This window comes from Podarcis filfolensis (assembly GCF_964270895.1).
Source record: "Podarcis filfolensis genome assembly, chromosome: 8".
Taxonomy (NCBI): Eukaryota; Metazoa; Chordata; class Lepidosauria; order Squamata; family Lacertidae; genus Podarcis; species Podarcis filfolensis.
The window spans coordinates 21,048,636-21,070,212 of NC_139611.1; the positions used below are offsets into that span (position 1 = coordinate 21,048,636).

At 42.4% G+C, this 21,577-nt stretch overlaps 1 protein-coding gene and 1 long non-coding RNA gene across 5 annotated transcripts in view; one reads left to right on the top strand and one right to left on the bottom strand.

Annotated features, from left to right (window-relative positions):
* The window catches only part of SKI (SKI proto-oncogene), a 151,401-nt gene that overhangs the window by 58,127 nt on the left and 71,697 nt on the right, over positions 1-21,577 (top strand). The gene's annotated exons all lie outside the window — the stretch shown is intronic.
* LOC310769619 lies at positions 10,311-12,606 on the bottom strand. The gene is made up of 2 exons (XR_014551745.1): positions 11,851-12,606; positions 10,311-10,821 (listed from the first exon to the last, which is right to left on the bottom strand). It is a non-coding gene; the product is annotated as an uncharacterized lncRNA (long non-coding RNA).

A 21,577-nucleotide genomic window follows, 5' to 3' on the forward strand; every position in this document is an offset into this window, starting at 1 on the left:
TATCCAGCAGTATCCTTCTGTCCTCCCAAATGGCTACTTCCTCTTTTCAACTTCACTGGTGCAGTTCTGCTTCCGCCCCGAAGCATGTTGCTCCTCTCTTGTGCAGTCGGGACTTTCAAGCTTGGCAGCTCCTTTGCTTGCAGAAGTGAGTTCCTCTTAGGTCACGGCGTAAAGTGCATTTGCATGGGTTTGGCAAGGTGGAGGGAACGCCAATGCATCAAACCCAGTTGGCAAGAGGCCCTCTGGACGCTGTTTTAATTAGAAGCACCGTGAAAACTCCCTTTTGTGGTTTCACTTCTCAGGGCCAGAGTTGTGGGAAATGTTTTCTCCAGGTTCCAGCTGCCCTGGCTCTTTCAGGTGCATGTTCTGGCTCTTCAGATCCAGGTGAGCCTAGGTGGAGAAGGAACAAGCAAGATAGCTCAGCCTTCCAGGTGTACCTGCCTCTGCCTGTGTTCCAAAAGAGGGCATGGTTGGGTAGGGAGCATAGGTGCGGCCTAGATTTGGTACAAGAAGATATGTGTACTGAAATTCTCTGGCCTGTGGTTACAAAGCACATACACACACTTGCTAAGGAGTCAGGCAGACAAGGAAGCATAAGAACAGGCCAAAACCTGATATTCTCCTACATCCTGTTCTCACAGTGGCCAACCATATGAGCTCTGGTAGATCAGGTTAAAGGCCCATCTAGTCCAGCACTCAATTCTCACAGTGGCCAACCAGATGCCTATGGGAAACCTGCAAGCAGGATCTTAGTGCAACAGCATTCTCCCCGCTTGTGATTCCCAGCAACTGGTATTCAGAGGCATTTGCTGTCTAACAGTGGAAGCAGAACATAGCAATCTTTCCTAGCAGCCAATATCTGCAGGGCCACAGTTTCACCATTGCCTGCTTTTGAAACATCCCTCACCCAGTGTGCTCACTGTCTACAGTCCCATCACAAACAACAGAGGAAAATCAAATGAAGGCAGGTTAAAAACGGGAAACAATATGCCTTCAAAGGGGGGAGGGTGTTCCTGAGTAGTGTCACTTTGTTATTATCACTGCTATTGGTCTAAAGTGCCCTAGTGCTTAGGAGGAGGAGGCAAGTCAAGCAGCAGCTGCTTCTTCGAACTCCAGTCACTACTTGCTCACTTGGAAAGGGCAGGCGAACAGGCAAGGAGGATTTAGGAGCCTCCGGAGGGCAGGCAGGGGGTTAGCTGTGGGCTCCAGTAGATGCCTGATGATGCCAGTCCCTGGTTCACCTTCTTGTGGTGAATTTTATTTCCTCTCCCTCTCTTTCGACCATCTGCCCCCAATAGGCATACATTCCCCCCTTTCAGGCTCAGTTCTCCCACCCATGCCACTTCCACCACCCCCTCTCACTTATTAGTTCAGCTCCATTTTAAGCTTCTTCCTGGGAAGACTGCCAGAAGGTGCATGAGCAGACAGATATGCTTCAAAGACAGTAGATGGACTTTGCGATGAGTGTGTGTGTGTGTGTGTGTGTGTGTGTGTGTATTTGGAATGGCCAGGATCCAGTTTTCCAAGAGCCCACCTGCATCATCAGTGCTGCATGGGAAATTGCTTTTGAGACTTGCTGCATAATCCTTTGTATACTTGGTTGCAAGTCTCACCATTTTCAACAAAGATTTGCTCCCTTAGTGTTTCAGGGCTGCAGATAAAGAGGTACCATTGTGTCTGGAAGGTAAACAGCGTTTCCTTGCACTCTGGTACTCAACACAGTGTCCCGTTGCACCAGAAGTGGTTTAGTCATGCTGGCCACATAACCTGGAAAGCTGTCTGTGGACAAACGCCAGCTCCCTTGGCCTGAAGTGATATGAGCGCTGTACCCCATAGTCACCTTTGACTGGACTTAACCATCCAGGGGTACTTTACCTTTATCTTTTTTCACCTAGTTTGCATGCGTTTGTCTCATGAAGTTCTGTTTTGTAATTTGGGTTATATAGATAAAATTAAATAAAAATACATTTTATAAAAATAGATTAGTCTTCTGACTTCCTTAAACACACACACAGACACACAGACACACAGTGTGGCCAATGTGGCTACTGTAGGCAGTAAGATTCTTGTCAAAGATTACAGTCTGTCAGTGGCATTTGTGGTGAAGAAGCACTATATTATAGTTGCACCCTTAAAAACTGTGAGCATCTGTGTCTCATCCAGTGGGTTCCCTTTCTCTTTAAAACATAAAGAGGAAGTAAAGATGCCTACTGGGGTTATTTTTCCCAGCACCCCATGCATGACAACTGGGCTGAGCCCTGCTTCTCTCAGGGCTATTTAACAGCCCCATTGATATTCAAAGTGCATGGCTCCATTTGACTGATCTGGGCCAAAAGACCCACTGATGGTTCTTCCTCACAAGAAAAAGACAAGCTGATTCCTGCTCTTCACAACATTGCACATTCTCTTTATTTTTCAAAACCAAGCCAGGTGACTTCCTGATTCCTTTCTGATGTTGGGTTTGAAGGTTGCTGTTATTCAAAACTTCTCCCCTTCTTCCTTTGCAAGACAACAGGCTATTGATGGCTTGAATTGGTCAAAAACCAAATCATCCCCTCTCCTGTGATACATATAACTAAATGGTTCTATAGCCAGAAGGCTAAGTGTTGCACCTCCCTTTTCTCCTTATTATGTTGTTAATAAAACCTTGAAAGTGTGATACCTTCTCATTTCACAGTACCACTGTCTTGCCACAGAGAGATTAATTCATTCATGCCTAGTGTTATCAGTGCTGATAATAAGATGAAAGCATAGTGTTTCCAGGACTGCTTTGTTTCAAAGCATGGATATGACTGGTCTCCACAGTATGACGGGGCTCTTCCAAAACCGTTAATTAAATGATGTCATTGTGGCACCCAAACTCAATTTTGCTAAATCCTTCTCCCCAATATGAACTGGTATGAATTTTCTTAGTGGCTGCCACATGATCCACATGTAGATGCATTTCTTTGTGCTCTTGCTTTCCTTACATCCCTCAACTTTTAGTTTACAGTAAAACTTGGGAGCTGAGATAAAGCAGAAACCATAGGTACATAGGAAGCTGCCTTATAATTAGTCAAGCCACTGGTCCATCTAGCTCAGTATTGTCTGGAATGATTCGTAGCTGCTCTCCAGAGTTTTAGGCAGGGGACATTCCCAGCTCTTCCTGAATATGCTGGAGTTTGAACCACACACCTTATGCATACAAAGCTGACACTACCATTGAGCTACGTTGTGAGTTGTGGGTAATGTATGCTTTCTAATGCTGCAAAGAAAAATAATGTGAGTAGAGGAACGTTGCATTTATTATGCCACGAGATCTTGTGCAGCCTTACAGTAGTTTTTGAAATGTGGGACCGTCAACACCAGAATCATTGCTTGATTTGCTGCTGGAATTGTACCGCATTTGGGGTGCATTTTAAAATACCTCAGTGTGAAATAACATGCTTATAAAGTAGCTTGTGTGTGATAAGCATGCATAAGAAATACATAAACTCACTGTGTGTGTGTGTGTGTGTGTGTGTGTGTGTGTGTGGTGGGGGGGGGACATGTTGACTGGAATTAAAAAGCAGAATATGCTTTCAACCCATTCCCTGTACAGACTGTTAAGGAGTATAAATTAAGATCCAGGGAAGGAGGGGGTATAGCTTATCCAGTGGAGTTGCCTATCGGTGTTCATGTGCAGAATTAGGTCCCATTTCACATGAGTACAGATTGAAATGATACCAGTTTTTAGCCAGAGTCCAGTTGCTCACGACAGAGTCCGTGAGATAGCCTTTCAGCAGAGAACAAAGTGTTCATCCCTTGACACATGTCCCAGAAACCTCAAAAAGAAGGAAAGGGGGTGGGGAACAAAATCCAGAATCCTTACTTGAGCACTACACTTTTCCATCTATTCCGCAGGGTGCTTCTATCACTCAAAACATCCCTTCTGCCCATCAAATGCTCTCATCCTGCCCGCCATTGTAAAACACCCCCAGAGTTCAAAAGGTCATAGCCTTTGCATGCCCTCCCCTACCTGCTTTTATTACTTTCCGTTGCCTTCTCATGACTTGGCATTTCATTACCATCAGCAGCGAGGTATCAGACAGGTCAGGGATGGGCACTGTGTGTTTTCTCTCTCTTTTACAACACTCTCTGGTGTCTTTCTCAAGATCCCTTTATTTCTTCAGCGGCTGGACAGAGAGTATAAATAACTCCCCAACCTTTAACACGTTTGCTGGTTACTTAAGAGAGAGTGGCTTGTTTGCTTAAAGTGCTTGACAACTAAGAAGACACCCCCCCACACACACACTTTAAAAGAAAAGAAAGAGGGAGGTGCACATCGCCTGAAACCTATTGTTGTGGGATTTTAAAAGTCTCTTGTCTCTAATAAAACAAAGGGGAGTGAAGGAGGGCACCAAGGGAAGAAAGGATTTTGTCTCCTATCTAGCCAAAACCTCCCCAAAATGGGGTCCTTCACTATAAGCTGCTTCTCTTTCAAATATAATAAGAACAGTACAGAAGCAACATTAAAGCAGATTTGATTTTAAAATGTAGGTCAAACTGCAGCGACTCAGTTTGGGGTGTGTGCACATATTATTATTACGTATTTTTAAATCTGCATAAAGTTTAAGTATTGAAATGTATTTTTGGCCCGCTTCACATCATCAGTAGCCTGCTGGGTCCTAACAGAGCCGACAAGTGCAGTGGGGAAGCTCTCAGCTTTGTGCAGAAGGGCAGTCACGATTAAAATGGAACCACAATGGTTATGAATTCTAAGAGAAACACATAGCCAAAATTTATTTTAAATGATCCATGGGGGTGCCCTGAAAGAGGTTATGGCACCATAATGACTGGTGCACTCTTTCTTTTGCTTAGGCATTTGTGAGTCAACTCCCACGTTGTCAGTGGGCTGTAGTACCTTGTGCTGCAACAAATTTGTTCTTTTTACAGGTGCTGCAAGAGCTCCCATTGTTATTGTCATTTCAAACTGAAATGACTTGCACTTCTGGAATTAAATGAGATTGAGATTTTATGCGTGTGTGAGAAAAAAGGAAAAGGGAGTCATGCCATTTATGATTAAAAGTCAGGAGATTGACAAAAACAGAGAAAATGGCAGTATGATGCAAAACCATGGTTTTTCTATACTATGTATTGAAACTATACTATACAGTGGTACCTCGGGTTACAGACACTTCAGGTTACAGACGCTTCAGGTTACAGACTCTGCTAACCCAGAAATAGTACCTCAGGTTAAGAACTTTGCTTCAGGATGAGAACAGAAATGGCACGGTGGCAGTGGGAGGCCCCATTAGCTAAAGTGGTACCTCAGGTTAAGAACAGTTTCAGGTTACCACTTTAGCTAAAGTGGTACCTCAGGTTAAGAACAGTTTCAGGTTAAGAACAGACCTCCAGAATGAATTAAGTTCTTAACCAGAGGTACCACTGTACTTTGCATTTTTCGTATTTTATTATTAGGCAGAATTGGGGTTTCTTAATTGGTGGTTGTAAGCAGCTTTGTGGAAAAAATTCCTCAAAAAGCAGACTTTGCATTTTTTAGCAAATAAAAATGTTGCTTATTCCAAATAAGTTTGACCAGTATATAAAATACATATTTATTTGTGTTTCATAATATGAGTTCTAGCCATGATCCAGAGTTCATCGTTTGTGTGTTTGATGCAAGAGACTACTGAAAGGAAAAGTTTGAACAGCCTTATGCTAATTCCCTAAACTGCTTTTTTAAATTCAAGGAGTTTATTTTTAAAAAACACAGCGTGCATTTCAGGTGAACTGCTGAAAGGAAAATTCACAGAATAACTTTGGTGTGCAAGTAGATGCCATGCACACATGCGTATTGATCTTTAACTCCATTTAACTGAGTGCCAATAAACAGGTAGGATTCTGTGGGTTGTATCCAATGTTAGCCTTACTTAGAGTAGACCCACTAAAATTAATGGACCTAAGTATTGCCTATTAATTTTAATGGATGGTTTTCAGTGGGTTTGCTCTGAGTAGAACTGATATTGTATACAACCACATACCTATGGCATCTGTGCTGCTTTTGTTGTTAAGTCCTGGACAGTTTGGATAACTCAACATCTCTCTCTCTCTTTTCTCTTCTCTCCCCCTTCATCTCTATCTGGTCGTGGTGCCACCTGTCTCTTCCTGCGCCGAATGTTGTACAGGTAAGTAATGCCGTACTCCTTACTCAGCGTCTGCTGTGTTAATTTCACTGCTACCTCTTTGATGAATGTGTCCCACTTCTTGACTTGAAATAATGTATTTCAGCCTCTGAGTGACCTTTGGAGGATGTGCTTGAGCAGTTTTGCTAAGTGGTAGATGAGGATGGTGTGACATCTCAAGAGGGACTAACTGGCAGCTTTGCCAGTACTGCTGCTTCCTTATGGATATGCGCTAAAAATCAAATGCTCACTAAGGCATCTGAATGCCACAGCAATATAATATATTTTGCCCCTTGTTGTCACTTTGTTCTGGTTTCTTGTGAGCAAATCTTCAATATGCCTTGCTGCTTCTTTTTTAAATAGTAAAGTCAGTCAAGTATCTTTCAAATAGGCCAGTTGCATATTGTTCGAGTGCATGTGTGTTTGTAGTGGGGTGAGGTGCAGTTTGTTATGCAGTTTCCAAAACAATTCCCCCCCACACCTTTACTCTGACCAAATATTTTTTTAAATGGTGTGGCACATTATAGCAGATATATACTCTTTGGCCGAAATATATATTGCTAGAGATAATTTAGTTTGGCCTCCAGTTCTAAATATTTGCACTGAGGTAACACCAGCATGACACCCTATTTTTGTGGAGCTGCCCCAAGATTATAACCAGCTGACCCTTGTGGGAAAACTTTCAGTGTTTGCAATGGTGTGAATGTTTAAAATACTGGTGGTCAACTGGAATGATAGCACAAGCACCCTGCTATGTCTCTGACTGTGACTGTAACTGACAAGACAGAATTAAGCATTTGGAGATCAATGAAACAAGGGTAAATACTCATCATTCCTTACTGCTCCCTTTGGCCATTGAAAATGATAATTGAAATTTTACACCCACCCACACATACAAAATTATTTATTGTAACCCATTCATGGTGCTTATAGTGTGACATACAAACGTAATAAGTAAACAGAATAAAATTGGGGAGGTGCACCACACATCTGGAATTGGGCGATAAATATTTCAGATGAGAGAGTTAAGAGAGATTGTGGCTTCCAGGATACGTTTGTGTGAGAGTGGCCTTTCATAAGCAAGATAGTTATGCAAAATACTGTACTCCGAAATCCATGTTAGGTGCCCAGATACTCCTTTCCATAATATTACTTGTTCGGTCAGGGATGCGGAACCTGCAGCCCTACTAGTGCTGTTTCCCTTGTGTTGCATTTTAGGGGAGGGACATATCCATTTGTGCTCTGTGAAGCAGATGTGAAGGGGAACCTCTGGCCCTCTAGATATTGTTGAGGACTCCAAACTCCTATCAGCAGTATCCATCATTGTAAGTGGTCATGGATGATGGGTATTGTAGCTCAGAAACAACTGGAGGAACACAGGCTTCCTGTTGCCTGTGTTGGAGCATAGGGACAAAATAACAGTATTCACCACCACCAGAGAAATAGCATGAATGAGCGGTTAAATAGCCAGCCCACATGAAGCTGTTTTTCACACCTGTCTCCTAGTATCAGATCTGGCACCTTTTGCATAAAATCTCACACCCTTTACACAGATTACTGTGTCCCTCAGGCTTTCAGAGTGACAGACTTTCCCTTTCTCGATGTCGCTTGGGCAGTTAGGTCCCCCTGTAAGCATTGTGACATTTTAGTTGGCTGTGCTGTCACCCCTTTGCTGCTTTTGGGGATGCCCTGCATCAGATCCCAGCCATTATTATTTTTTAAAGTGTTATTTTCAATGTTCCATTGTTCTTGTTGTGAGGAGATCAGAAGGGCTCAAACTATATTATTAAGTTTTCAAGTATTATTATATGAATGATGGGCATCAGTTTTATTATGCTTATTTTTGTGTTGTGGACCTGTCAGAAGTTTTAATTCAGGTCCACATTGTAGTGCAGCAACATCTGGAGGGCCACAGGTTCCTCAACCGTGCTCTTAGAAGGATCAAGATACATTTAAGTGATGGGAAACATCACTCTCACTGTCAGTCAGAGCAGATAATTCTGGACTAGATGAATGAATGAATCCTGTTATAAGGCCGTTTATTATGGAAATCTTTGGACCAGAGCTGGATATTGTGGTTTGTCAACATCTGGCAGGTCTACACAGTGGCTGCAGATGTGGCTGAGGAGAACTAGCTATTTGTCAGTTTGGTAAAGGGATGGGAGAAGTGTATAAACGATTAAATGAGATGAGGAGATTGCTTCCCAGCAAAGCCTGTTTTTGCTAATGAAGAAATAGCTGCTTATCAGTCAGAAGGAGGTCTTTGAAAGCTTGTTCAAGGGTTAAAGTTACAGGCTGGAGTGCTCTTTACAGTCCTCTTAAGCATAAGGACTCCTTTGGAATGTGTGAAAGAGGCAAGTGATGTTGAAGATAAGAATGAACTCTGAACTGCCTTACTATGCTGCAATCCAGTTTGTGCATTAATGTCCCACAACAGAAAGAGCAGAATAAATTTCCCACACACTTGTGCTCTTTTTAAAAAAAAAAAAAAAAGTATGAGGAAATCACTTGGTTATTAAGATCCTTGAGAATAAATGAATATTACACAGGCTTCTGAAGTGGAATAAAATAATTAAGTGGTGTTCTACAGTGGATAATAAATAATTAAGTCTGGCTCATGTTTTAACTGGAAGGTGTGTTCAGACTAATTTAGTCAAATGTGACTGTTTTGAATAGTTATTTCATTTATTTACACCAGCGGAATGGTAGATAGATAGCGAAAGCTCTTTGTGCGAGGCATTTTGCATTGATGTAGCTAAATCAGTGCTAGTTATAAAGTATGTGCATTCTGACACCACAGTCTCAGGGAACAGTTTCAGGGAACTGGAGACTCAGAAATGTGGTGGAAAAGAGCAGTGCACCAATTGGCACAGTGATAATCACTCAATGGGGTGGGCACTTTAGTGGGAGGCAAAATCCCCATTGCAACTACAACAGGGGTCAGTAAGGTTTATCTTGCCTGGGCTGGATCGGTCCCGCAGAGATCCCTCCGTGGGCCGGATTGCATGTGAGTGTGCACACCCGCGTGCGCAGACGTGATTTCTGGCACCATGGAAGTGAGTTCCTGTACCGCGCTGCAGCGGTTTAGCACAGCACAGCAAATGAGTTGGCAACTCGATTCTGGGGCGGCTTGTGGGCTGGTCAAACGACCTCCGTGGACTGCTTCCGGCCCATGGACCTTAGGTTGCTGACCCCTGAACTACAGTTCAGACAAGTATGGGAAGGAAGAGGCTGGGTTGTGGGGGCAGGTCAACATCATCTTCCTTGGATTCACTAACAGATTCCCTACCCCTCGACCATATACACGCCTGAATTCTGAAAGGTTGTTCAGGGTTTGATTAGCAAAACCAAGGGCCGGGGTAAGAAACTAGGTAAGAGGAATTGTAAGTGGTGCCTGACGTTCCCAAGTTTACGATGCTCCCAAAGCAGTCACCTAAGATACTGCTTGTGGAAAAGATCCATTTACCTACTGTGGACCCTTTTATTTCTCTCTTAGTGACCGCCCACTTTTTGTGGGGAAGGGCCATGCAATTGTAAATGTCATAGAGAAGCTTGCATGAACTTACCACTCACTTATTTGTACCACCAGCCCTCCAAAATGTGTCTGCCACATGCTTACAAGTTGCACCCCCTAAAACGTAGTTATGCTCTGTTGTCATGGTAACCATTTTTTTTTTAAATGCTAATCTTACTTTGGTTGGTAATGCAGTTCTGCTAGGGATATCAGGCACAATTAAAATAAAATAAAATAAAGGCGAGTGCTTAGTTTTATTCCTCGACCCATTCAAATGTTTGAATAACTTATGAATGGGCTCAATTTTATGAGGTGTTTGAAGTGCAGGTTTTGTGTGTGCATGTAATACACAAGTTGGGAAGGTAAGTGTGCAAATTCTACTTCCCAATTTATGTATTTTGTAATGAAGAACCACCACCAACACCCACCCTCACCCTCTTGAGCCACACTTCAGACACCAAGTAGTGCACGTGATTTTCTGCAAAGATAATCTCAAAGGAGAAGTGGGAGGAAGTAATGTTTAAAATGGATCCAAAGTTTCTTTTCTGTTGCAAGTTATTTAATTTATCACCACAGCCTGCAATCTTGCAGCTCCCTTCTGGTATAACCCTTTTTCTTCAAGGTGTCTGGACAGTGACAGTGATGTATAAATGTCAAGGAAACCTGTTCTTTTATTTCTGCACTTGCATCAATATGATGCCAACTCAAATAAGGACAGGAAGTGCAAATTGTTAAGCTACTGCTGCATGGAAGGTGACAACTTCTCCTTCTAGTGTTGCAGCACCATATGTTTGGATGACCCTAGTGCACACATGTTCCCATTGTCCAGGGCCCACTGGTAAATTGCAGATAGTGTGATTCTAATTTAGCAAAACATGCAAATCTTTGAAAACGTGGTGAGGTTTTTAGGAATAAATTACTGCACTAAGTGCCAAGACCTCAGCCCCACAAAGGGTCTTACATATCACATAGATATGGAACCTGATTTCTGCTCCACGTTGTCAAGTCCTCGGGGACAGAGATGACAATCTGTGGTGGAACCTCTGATATGATGCATCTTTAGGTCAAGGGAGGAGTTTGTCATAGAGTTCTGTGGACCACTGCTTAGCTTGAACGGACCATTCCAACTCCCTGTTACAGTACTCATGGAGGTAGGATATCTGTCTGTGAATCATCAATACAAGTAGGCACTGTGACAGAACAATTAATATGCCACTGAGAACCCCCCCCAAGTAAAATAGAGCAAAACACAGCCCTTTAAATTTTAATGCCCCAGTAATATTGTTAATCTCTTATGCAGCATGTTAAAAACCCCTGGAATCATCATCCTTTCCAAGAAGAAGACCCCAGAACGCCTCTCCCTCTGTGTGTGTATCCAATTAGCAAACTGAGCCTGGCACCCAGAATCTTCTTCATTGACAATAGAGCAAGCACAGCTATCGAAGAAGTTTTATCACCCACTAGTGTATGCAGACCCATAAAAAATTGCAGTCCCTGAAACGGGGGCCAAGGCACAGTAGGCTTGGTTGGAGGGATTCAAGGAGGGGGCAAGGGTCACAGGTCAGGACCTTTCTACAGGATGAACAGAAGCGGCTTTGACTCGTTAGTGAAATGACCATAATGGATGATGGGCTTAAAAAACAAGGTCTCTTGGGAGGGTAGAGAAGGCAAGAAACATAGAATCCCAAAGTGCCAGTATTTTAAGAAACAACCCCCCCTTTTCCCTCTTTCTTTTTCCATAAATAATGCTGATGTTCCAAGATTCACATGCATATGTGGTGTTGTGGACAGACAGAGTGTAGGGTTTGTAGTGTTCATGATTAACCACAAATAATTATTTTTTCCGCTTAAAATGACCCCAAGGCAGCTTTATAGAAAAAAATAGGCTCAAGTCACTCTGTCAACCCCAGAACAAATTGAGGGCCATTTCACATGATCATCTTTGAAGTAGAAGCAGGGAGCATTTTCCTTTGGGTATTCACATGTTAAAACAGTCCTGTGAAATGACCCCTTGTGATAAAACTGCTAGCCTGGGGTGAGGGTGGAAAAAGGCTTGAGGGAAGGTTTTGTGTGTGTTTCTTTTTCTTTTAAATAATGTGTAATAACTTTTGTGTTATGAATACAGTTTTGCACTTTCTTTTTAAAATAAACTTTTACTTTCTCTGTGAATAAACAAAATATTGTGCTGATCACCTCAATAAATGTTGACTTGAATTCACCCTGCTCTTTTCTGAGTTAGTATGAAGAACAATACATGCACATATTATAGGTTCCACAGAATCTTTGGTCTGCCACAGCCTAAGATGCAGGGAAAGAATGTTAGATAGGAATAGCAAAAAAGTGTAAGAGGGTTGTGCGTTTTTTCTAGCCGCTAATGCTGGAAATCTTGTTGCTAGTCAGCTAAAATACCTAGACCACAGAGAGCTAGTCACATGTGAGTGTTTTATTACCATAGAATTAGCTACCTTTTAAAAAAAATTAAATAGGCACTGCACTCCTTCTCTCTTTTTAATTTGTTCAAAGCCATACAAGGCCTTTTCAGCTTACCCGCTGAGTGTACATTTTGCTGTGCGTACCACAGCTGCCTGGTCATAGAAGGGAACCTTGAGAAAGGAGACTGTGTAGAGTTCTTTTCAAGGTTGCTTAATGATGTATTTCAAATACTAATGTGAAAAGGTGGTGGTGGGGAAAGTGAGAATGAACAGCACTTAGGATGGGCCACCCACCCCCATATGGTTGGGGAGAGGAGAATTGTAAAAAAGTGAGGTTTCAAATGCCACCCACAGCTGAGTCTCTCTGACCCCGGAAGGAAATGTAGAACACCTTCTTCTCCTCCTTCTCTATCTCTGTGTCTGTTTTGTTTTTGTTTTTTGCCTGTAGCTGTTTCATTGTGGAGGAGGGAGGTAAAGTAGAAGTGAATTTAGAGAACCCGGTGATCATTCCTCTGCCCTTTCCCAAGAGAATGGTATTACAGTATAAGAAGCAGGAGAGGAGGAAGCGGGGGGAGGGGGAGAGGGAGGGAGAATAAATATGAATGATAAGAGATGGGTTAGAAGTGTTGCCTGATGGGCAGCACCCTTTCAGGTTTCTCTATCTCTCTGAGCTTGCATTAATTTTTAATCACTTCCTCCAGTTGGTATGTAACAATCATCTTTAGGTTGACTTTGTGCACTGGCTCCTGCGTTTGCTGGGTTTTTGTTTTTTGCCTGCAAGCTGAGTAGGGCTGGGTCTCTAAAATTAAAACGGGATGAGACATGACCTTAACTTTTGGGTGAGATCCTGGCCTTGTGACACCAGTGTAAAATCAGATACCTTTTGCTTGGCTGGTCTCTCCCCAACCCCCCAACCCCCCTTCACAAAACACCAGCTCCAGCCTCCTTGTGCTTCTAAGATTAATTTTCACATCTGGGCTGCAGATGTAAAGGCGAGGATCCGTTGTGGATAATTATGGAGTTGACGTCCTCTTCTCAAGCAGCTGCTGGCATTTTTATACATGGCGTGTCTGTTGCAGTTTCACCCGTAGGTTTAGGGGATTTGATTTGTACATCATCTCTCTAGTCACATAAATATTTGGGAGGATGTGTAATGTACCTAGCCTCTGTTTTTGTTTTTGAACCATCTAGTCCAGCATGGATCAGGCCAAAAGCCCATGTAATCCAGCATTCTGCTGTCACAGTGGCCAATCAGATTCCCCAATAGAAGCCTTCAAACAGGACCTGAGTGTGACATCGCTCTCCCTACTTGTGACTCTTAGCAACTGGCATTCAGAGGCATACTGCCTCTGACAGTGGAGGTAGCACACACAATCTTGGCTAGTAGCCATTGATAGCCTTATTCCCTGTTAAATTGCCTAATAGCCATTCAAGTCGGTGGACATCACTACGTTTTCTCGTAGCAAATTCCATGCTTTAATGATGCAGTGTGTGGAAGTACTTCCTCTTTTCTACCCTGAGTCTCCCACCATTCAGTTTAGCTGGATTTCCCCCATTGTTTGTTAGCAGGGAGAAACAAAACAGCCCAGATTGGTTTGTTCACAGTAAACCATTAACTACAGTTTATAGCAGTGGTGTCCAAACTGTTTTCAAAGAGGGCCAGATTGGATGAAGTGAAGGGCCAACCAAAGGGCCAACCAATGTTGTTGAGCTTTTTGGGGGGATTGAAGTTGTTGAGATCTTTTTAGGATTTTACCTCAGGAAATAAACTGCCACAGGGGCCGGATTAAACCGACCGGCAGGCCGGTTTAGGCCCCCGAAATGGACTTTGGACATGTCTGGTTTATAGTGACGTGGGAATTAGGCCACTGTCAAAACAAACTCCTTGCTGCCTTTAGAAATGCAACTGTGCTTGTGTTTAAACTGCCAGGTGTCCTGCAAGGTTGAATTTAGGATAGTTTTTATGATTCAGGGATGTTGGCTGGCAAATGTAGGGAAACCACTTGATCTGTCAGAATAACAAGGGCACCTTCGAAGAGTAAGGGCCCCTACAGACATCCCTTTTTATTGTGCATTCATAATGACTTGTTCTCATCATGATGGTATTGGTTTGATTAGACATGATCCCCATTTTGAATACTGTTTTGCGTCTGCAGAAGTTTCAGGGCGGATGTACTTTGTATCCAATCACTTCATGTCCTGTAACTTCCTGCTGAAATCCTGTAACTTTTCAAACTGCATATGTTCCAGGGTTTTTGTTGTTTGTTTCTGCCCTGGTCTCTCTCTGTACTGCAAAAGGGCCCTTCTGGGTGGCAGTAATGCTATGACACTGGGGGGAAGCATTGCTGAACAACTAATAAAGCATAATGAAAATCCATTATAAATCCATTGCTAATGCATATTTATTGTGTCAGTGACATTTTGGAGAATAAGCCCCTCCCCCAAAAAATTCTAGAGGGACCCTAACAGATTTATTTGGGCAGTACTTTCTGTAGACTTGAGTCCTCTTCTAGCATCTGCTGAAGTGGACTCTAGTCTGTGAAATCTTATGCCATAAGAAATTTGTTGGTGCCCCAAGGCTCTCTTGTTGCTGCAACAGGCTCCTATGACTATCCCTTTCACAGATGGATGTGCGTTCACTGCTAGGAAATTATTTAATGACAGGTGGCAACACTCAGGCTACTTCCAGTGGCTATAGTAGTGAGTGAGTGTGAGAAGAGGGGCTGCATAGTCATATTCAGAGTAGTACTCATTGAAATTAATGGACACGACAAGCTTAGGCTCATTATTTTTAATTGATCTACTTTGAGTAGGACTTAGTTGTTTACAACCCTAGTTACTGATTTATAAGTGGTTTTTTTAAACAGCGTATAGGATTAAAAGGGAGTGGGGAAGGTCTGGTATGTGGTGTTTGCCTTTCTCAGTAGATAGTTGAGGAAAACCACACATGCCGAATTAAAAAAAAATGCAGCAGAGTGCAGGTTTTTGCCATGTGCACGCGCCTTTTCTAGATAAATGTCTTCCTGTGACTTTAAGAATGTCTGCAAAATGAGTCAGCTCAGCTACAGGAGGCGTCAGACAGGCCAGGCAGACTGAGGGAGATGGGTGGGGGAGGGTGATGGCGAGGGAGGAGGTGGAGGGAGTGCGCTCAGAGGACAGAACAGCCACAGTCTGGGCTCTCAGCCTCCTGGCTAGACTGTAGAAACTTCTAATGGAGCTCCTGAGCTCAGCTCTCCACCCTCCCCTTCCTGAAGCTTGGCTGGAGGGGAGGGGAGGGGGGAACCTGGCTGGCTTTTTTGTCATGCTCTTCCACTGCACAGTGACCTTGCCTGCAAATAGCACACAGGAATTCAGAAGGGGCGTCTTACACGTGGAGTATTGGTACAGGCAGAAAATGAGTGTACACATTAATGAATGAATAAATAAATAAATATATAAATAAATAAATCAAGAGTAGGAATCTCATTCTGTTACAACCCAGTTTTTCGTTCTGTGCTGAAAAACATGGCTTGGTGTGCTGTTTTAATATAAATCAGAGAGAGCTTATTCTGTCCTCTCCCCCCCCCCCACTTTCATTTCATCTGATTGCTTCTGTTGCAGTCTCCAAACATTTTCATCAAGGTAGCAGGCAAGTGGGTATATTTTTTTTAGGAAGGTGCCCCTTTTGGGGGTGGGGGTGAACTATGTGGATAAACAAGGAAGAAATTATCCAGTTACTCTGAACTGTGTCTGTATCAATGTGACATAAGGAAATTAGTGATCACTCAGTGTGTAAAGTATTCACATAAAGCAGAATTTAGACATTGAGTATTAAAAGGTGGACAAGTTGAAAATGTACATAGTGTGAAATGAGGAAATTTAGAGATTTTTAAGTGTTTTTACATAAACACTTAAGCAAAATTTTTAGTCTTAAAATATATGCATAGGGGACAAGTAGATATGGTTTTATGTTTTCTGCTTTAAAATATTTTAAATTTTCCCCTCCCTGGACAAGTTTTAAAAAATAATGATTTGACCTACTGCATTACAGGATTTCCTAACTTTTTAATTTAATTTAATTTAATTTTTAAAGAGTACTTCACTCTTGAGTTCAGGGTTACATTGGAGTTCCATTTCTGAAATCTTTTCACCCCTTTAAAATAACCTTTTCACAATAAACACTGTCCAGACATTATGCCCAAACAGGAAATATCATCTAGTGTTGGGGCATTGTGGCTGTATGTACCAGCCCGGACTTCTCTGAAGTTGACCTTCTCATTCTCAGCAAGGAGACTGAAAGGGGATTATCATCATTCACTTGAATGCGAGTAGAAGCCTCTTTGCAATTGGTAACCCTGATAAAACAGCTCTCTTCATACCACAGAGGCCTCTTCACATATTCAAATGAACACAAACCTTCCCTGCTCAACACATGATGATGTTATTATTTGATCACCTTTTATACATCTCAAAATGATTTACAAACGTATTAAAAACATCCAAAAATAGCTTTAAAAACAACTGAATATATATTTTTAAAAACAATACAAAGTGAACACCCAAGACAAAGACCCTTTCATCCAGCTGGAAAACTTTTACAAACAAAAAAGTCTTCAGTTGTTTGCAGAAGTGCAGATAAGTGGGTGCCTGTCATGCTGTTGCACCAAACAGGGGCAACCACACTGAAGACAGGGCTCTAAATTACTGCGGAGTGAGCTTCTGATACTTTTGGACTTGAAAGAGAAACTCTCCCGCATAACACAATGACCTTCTGGGTATATAAGGGATAAGGTGGTCTCTCAGGTAACCTGGTCCTGAGTTGTATAGGGCTTTATTTGTTAGTACCAAAACCTTGAACTTGGCCCCAACATAGGTTGATATTTCCTTTTTCAGGCATAACACCTGAACACACTTCTGTCAGATGACTCAAATAGCTACGGGGAGGGAGTAAACGTCGGTGTTATTGACTGTTCATCTCCTGCTTTCTTGCTGATTTTACAAACAAATTGGCTTCTTGTTACTGAATCCTGAAGTTAACCTTTAGCCAGTATATTAAAAGGACAGATTCACAGAAGCAGGTTGTTCCACCTGCTTTCTTTCACTACGCTTTAATTTATTGTGTAATCTGTGACTGTGCCAGATGCTTCTTCAGACGTATATTAGAAATGTGTAATGTGTAAGAAAGGGAAAATTGATTATGCAGAAGTGGCTTTAATTAAAACTTGTTTTTCACGTCTGCTCTCCTTTGTTTATGTCTGTGTGGCAAGGCAACGCCACTCCCTGTAGTGGGAACTTCTTGGAGAAGTTCAGCTGCTGGTGCAATCAAAGGTAATTTTGTTTGTGCAAGATATTTATCTCTGAAGCAATGGCCAAGAATAGGGGTTAAGGAGAGGACAGGAGGCAGAAAGCACAGTGCCTCCACCTGACTGTCACTCCTTATAACTTTTTAATGGCTTCCTAATGGAGTCCCATGCCATTCTGTCTTGAGGTTTCCTGAAGTACATTGGTTACTACAGTTCTACAGTGACTTAAGGAATGAATGACAGCAAGCACTGATCCAAATAGTTGATGCATCAATCTGAGCATTTACCATCTAATAGCTGCCTAATTCAGCATCCCCTCACTTGTTTCTGCATGTGTTTCAGTTGGGCATCAAAGCATATTCTACCCAAAGTGCAATTCTTCTGGGGGAGACTGGGACAATGTCCTAATTTGGGGATAGTGGTTTAGGTAATTAGAACTGTTCCCACATTACATTGGTAAAAGAAGTAACCCATCTCTATGAGTTACTGAGTGGCGTTCATACCTTTTGTTGTTGGAAGCTAATGAGATGCAATCTTGCAAGAATTTACCCTTGGCTACTAGGGGACTCTTGAGAGTGGCTAGGCTTTTGCAACACATGCCGAGTTGTTCAAGGCAACTGCTTATGATGGATTTAAAAATAATAATTGTAATTGATAGTGACAAAAATTACTGTTTCCAGGATAGCCCCAGTGTGAGATGTTAGCCACTCCAGGTCTACACTGACTGGACAGTGGCTCTCCAGGAGTCCTTCCAGCTGTGCCTGAGGTTCTAGAGAATGAACATGACACTATTTGCATGCAGACTCTGCCACTGAATTATGGATTTCCTACCTACACTAGAGTTGTTTCAGTGAGGAATGTGCCAGTTTTCAAGGAAGGCGGCTCAGTTTTAGCTTTCAGGTGCAGACTGTGACAACATAACCAAATTTTGTTGGTTTGGGCAATTCATGACACCCTTGAGTTGATAATTGAGGTTTCATTTTGTTTTGGGCAAAGCCGTAAATAAATACTAGGCAAATAACAGTTGGGAATGTCACCACCTAAAACATTCGGGACAAACATTTCTGCTCTTTCTCTGGGTTCTCCAGACTGCTTGGTAAATGCCAACCAGCAATATAGGAAGCCGCCTTATGTAGAGTCATGTCACTGGTCTATCTAGCTCTATATTGTCTACACTAGGAGCAGCTCTCCAGGGTTTCAGACTCAGAGGATATTCCCAGCACCACCCGGAGATGCCAGGGATTGAACCTAGGACCTTCTGCATGCAAAGTGGGTGCTCTAACCACTGAGCTACGACCCTTCCCTTAAGACATAGGAAGCTGCCTTATACTGAATCTGTCTAGCTCAGTATTGTCTGCATGCCAAGGTTCCATGAAGGGCTCTCTCCTGGCCCTACCTGGAGATGACAGGGATTGAACTTGGGACCTTCTGCATGTGAAGCATGCTCTATTGCTGAGCTATGGCACTTTTCCACCTGGGTAATGTTGTTTCAGCCTCACCAGGGAAATTTGAGAGGGCTTAGGACCTGTAATTTTGTGTGTGTGTGCAACAGATTCTCTTCTTGATTACCTCTTTTTGTTTCTCTTTAAATGCCCATTACCAAAATACTTTTACAATGAATTTTTTGTCTTTTCTTCTAACCCCAATGGGTCATAGTGACTTCAAAACTGCTAGAAGTATATCCTAGTCAGTTCCGTCTAGACTATTTCATTATCTAATCTGATAATCACAACAAGGTGGAATGTCTGTGGAACTTTGTATCTCATTTTTACAGTTTCATAATTATCACTTCAAGATCACTGTCAAAGTACACCACCTATCTATATCCCTCATTGCAGCTACTTTGTGAGGTGGGTTCTTGTGCCCATTTTACATAGGAGAAACTGAGCTTTACTTTAATGGTAATCTAAGACCACAGGCATGACTTTCAGGTGTGACTTTTACACCCCCAATGTACAACCTCTTACCTTTAACTTGTTCACTTATTAATTACTGAAACTAAGCTATATTAGTAATCCAGATAATTTTGTAATGGTATAGAAATGCAAAAGGAATGCCACATGTCAGAATGAATGCCACATGTATATTTGGAAAAAGTAACCCTGGATGGTTAATTCCAGTCAAAGGCGACTATGGGGTGCGGCGCTCATCTCGCTTCAGGCCGAGGGAGCCGGCATTTGTCCACAGACAGGTTTCCAGGTCATGTGGTCTGCATGACTAAACTGCTTCTGACGCAACAGAACACCATGACAGAAGCCAGAGCACATGGAAACACTGTTTACCTTCCTGCCACAGCGGTACCTATTTATCTACTTGCATTAGTGTGCTTTCGAACTGCTAGGTTGGCAGAAACTGGGACAGAGCAATGGGAGCTCACCACTGTCACGCAGATTCGAACCGCCGACCTTCTGAATGTGGCTATACCAAGTTCAGTGAAATCTGTGTATATTTCCTAAGGTCCCTAGTGGTGCTGTCTATAACACCACAGGTTCTTTTTGAGATTTTAACACCAGCCCAAGCTAGGATGGGTCTAGCAGGGTGCAATAATCTATTCTTTTAAACCCACACACCCATGAATTTAGTGTAGGGCAGGGTGGAAAGAGGCAAGAGAGGGTACCAACACAGGTTAAAGATCTTGGCACGTGTGGAATGCAGGGGTTATCTGACCCCCTGCAAAACCTCTGTGCAAATGAACTCTTAGACTAACCTTGGAGAATTTATGAACCGATATCTGTAAATAGCGGTATCTGAAAAGCAATTTTGTCTTGATAAATGAGGGGCGGGTGCACAACCAGGTCTGGGTGGAATCGCTCAGTGATGACAAAGCCTGGAAAGATTTATTTAGGCAAGTTGCAGTAATGATTTACTATGATAATGGTCATCTACACATTCAGAATACGTTCTCTTATGCATGCTGAGGAATTTGGGTGTACAGTAGACAATTCCTTCCCTCACTACAATTTAATTCAGAAATATTTGCCTTTGTGGGGGCGCGGAGAAGGGAAGGTCTCCCACCTTGTCAGCTTGCTTTTCAACTCCCTGTATGTACATATCCACCAGAAGGAAGGGAAATGGTAAAGGGAGTAAATTATTAGATCTGTGGAAAACTGTACCAGTTTCAAATGAAAAATGGCACATCGTTCACTCTAGGAACAGCCAAGCATCCTCTACTTGAATTTGGGCCATTTAAAAAATGTTTTGGGAAGAGGGAGTGGAAGAAGCAGAGAGGCCTGATGATTATATGCAGATTTATTTTCTGAGCCTAGTTTTATTTTAGAAAGTTTTCAAGTATTATCAAAGTTGATTAAAAATAGGAGGCCATCTAATCTATATACCTACCTATCAGGCTGTCTTGCCAGCCAGCCATCAGCATCCCTTTTTGAGTAACAAGCTATCATCTTCCACAGTTGTTACCTTTTTGATAATACCATTTCCTTGAGAGGGCATCTAAAAGAAGCCGTGCTGCGTACTCGCTTACAAAAGGTTACATTGAACCAAGTCTCCTTAAGTGACATAATGAATATGAATACTGGGAGTAGGAAGCATGCAAACAGTCATGTTTCGCAGAATCCTTGCTCAGTTCAAATGGAAAGATGGCAGAACCTGAGGCTTGTGAATTTATAGATCAAGCTACCTAACATGGGAATCGACCTTATACCTGGTTAGATATATGGATGTTAAACAACTTAGGGGACAGTGTGGTACCCTGTAGCGCTTCACAGCATAACTTCCATTAGACTCTCATGGTCCTATTTTCTGGAACCAACTCTGCAAGTAAAAGGAGAACCACCATAGCATTGTTCCTCCAACTCCCAACTCACAGAGACATGCCAGTAAGGTATAGTTACTCCAAAAAAGGTATTCCTCAAAGGGCCATACCTCTGTGGTATAGTTCACAGAGTAAGGGGCATTAGAAAAGTTCTGGTGGCAAAATCTCTCCCTTTTCAATTCATGGTAGGGAGTTTTTTTATTCTGTTTTGCTGAAAACAATCTTGCTCCTCCAGTTTCCGTGCCACCCAGTTCAGAAAAATCCAGCATAAAGGGAAAGAAGATTCCTTAAACTGCAGTTCATGACCTTCCGTTTCTGTTTTTAGCTAACTACGGGTGCTTTTCATTGCTGAAAAGAATACAGTGGTACCTCGGGTTAAGAACTTAATTTGTTCTGGAAGTCCGTTCTTAACCTGAAACTGTTCTTAACCTGAGGTA